Genomic DNA, 2,500 nt, shown 5'->3' on the forward strand with positions numbered 1-2,500 from the left:
GCACGCCGGGAGGCCCCCCCTCACCGGCCGGGGACGGTCCCACCCAGCCACCGCCGCGTATCGCTTCACACCCAGATGCCATTCACGTTCGTGGGCATGGTGGGTATCGCTGGAACAACCGGTTGGTAGCTCAACCGATCGTCGCCATCACTGATTCACCTCTAGCGAGAACAACCGCACCACAACGGTTTACCAGTTGTTCATTTGCATAACGTCACCAGCAAACGTAGGCGTCCATCGCCATTTGCAAATTCAACGATTGTTGCATGCCTGTGTCAGGTGTCACGACACACTATGTCTGCCCACATACACGCAACAACATGTGCACGCTTCGCGAACACGTGGAAGGTGGCCCCCGTACGTATGCGATGTCCATTGCGCGAACGACTGTCAACCGGCCTCTGTCGCATGTCGCAGATGTGGAACGCAGTGCACCATGCTATCACGGTGTGTGAGAAGAGACGACTACGTCTGACAACACGCGCCACTACATCAACAGACGGCTCATGCTGATCGCCATCCAGGGCATACCACACTGCAATCCAGCTCTTATAGGGAGACGACACGTAGCTGAGTGCACAACATTTGGACCGCATGGTTCGCCGTTGTTGGCGCAGTCGTTGTACGGTCACATGTACCACGATGTATCATTCAGTACATGAGGACCAATGTGCAGTACAGTGTGTGATTTGGACGTACAACATCAGCGGACAGTTGACACAGGCCGTACCACAGCGTAGGCTAAGTGCTTCGCACATGCGAATGCCAATGAACAACTGCAAATGCCAATGAACAACTGCAAAGGGCATTGAGCATGTACGTCCTGCTGCCATCCACATTACAGTGTATAGCTGCAAGGTGTTTAACATGAAGCGATACACTGGGGACCGGGCAGTGCGAGTAGCAAACTATATTGCGGGGGTTGCAGTTAGGCAACACTACACTAATTTAACGCGTCGTATGACAATTACAGAGCAGGTTAAGGCCCAACGTGTGTTGGGTTAAGGCCCAACGTGTGTTGGGTTAAGGCCCAACGTGTGTTGGGTTAAGGCCCAACGTGTGTTGGGTTAAGGCCCAACGTGTGTTGGGTTAAGGCCCAACGTGTGTTGGGTTAAGGCCCAACGTGTGTTGGGTTAAGGCCCAACGTGTGTTGGGTTAAGGCCCAACGTGTGTTGGGTTAAGGCCCAACGTGTGTTGGGTTAAGGCCCAACGTGTGTTGGGTTAAGGCCCAACGTGTGTTGGGTTACGTTAAGGGGCAATGTGGGTTACGTTAAGGGGCAATGTGGGTTACGTTAAGGGGCAATGTGGGTTACGTTACGGCGCAATATAGGTTACGTTACGGCGCAATATAGGTTACGTTAAGGCGCAATATCGGTTACGTTAAGGCGCAATACAGGTTACGTTAAGGCGCAATACAGGTTACGTTAAGGCGCAATACAGGTTACGTTAAGGCGCAATACAGGTTACGTTAAGGCGCAATACAGGTTACGTTAAGGCGCAATGCAGGTTACGTTAAGGCGCAATACAGGTTACGTTAAGGCGCAATACAGGTTACGTTAAGGCGCAATACAGGTTACGTTAAGGCGCAATACAGGTTACGTTAAGGCGCAATACAGGTTACGTTAAGGCGCAATACAGGTTACGTTAAGGCGCAATACAGGTTACGTTAAGGCGCAATACAGGTTACGTTAAGGCGCAATACAGGTTACGTTAAGGCGCAATACAGGTTACGTTAAGGCGCAATACAGGTTACGTTAAGGCGCAATACAGGTTACGTTAAGGCGCAATACAGGTTACGTTAAGGCGCAATACAGGTTACGTTAAGGCGCAATACAGGTTACGTTAAGGCGCAATACAGGTTACGTTAAGGCGCAATACAGGTTACGTTAAGGCGCAATACAGGTTACGTTAAGGCGCAATACAGGTTACGTTAAGGCGCAATACAGGTTAGGTTAAGGCGCAATACAGGTTAGGTTAAGGCGCAATACAGGTTAGGTTAAGGTACGACATAGGTTAGGTTAAGGTACGACATAGGTTAGGTTAAGGTACGACATAGGTTAGGTTAAGGTACGACATAGGTTAGGTTAAGGTACGACATAGGTTAGGTTAAGGTACGACATAGGTTAGGTTAAGGTACGACATAGGTTAGGTTAAGGTACGACATAGGTTAGGTTAAGGTACGACATAGGTTAGGTTAAGGTACGACATAGGTTAGGTTAAGGTACGACATAGGTTAGGTTAAGGTACGACATAGGTTAGGTTAAGGTACGACATAGGTTAGGTTAAGGTACGACATAGGTTAGGTTAAGGTACGACATAGGTTAGGTTAAGGTACGACATAGGTTAGGTTAAGGTACGACATAGGTTAGGTTAAGGTACGACATAGGTTAGGTTAAGGTACGACATAGGTTAGGTTAAGGTACGACATAGGTTAGGTTAAGGTACGACATAGGTTAGGTTAAGGTACGACATAGGTTAGGTTAAGGTACGACATAGGTTA

The sequence above is a fragment of the Schistocerca americana genome, unplaced genomic scaffold (assembly GCF_021461395.2).
Source record: "Schistocerca americana isolate TAMUIC-IGC-003095 unplaced genomic scaffold, iqSchAmer2.1 HiC_scaffold_229, whole genome shotgun sequence".
Taxonomy (NCBI): Eukaryota; Metazoa; Arthropoda; class Insecta; order Orthoptera; family Acrididae; genus Schistocerca; species Schistocerca americana.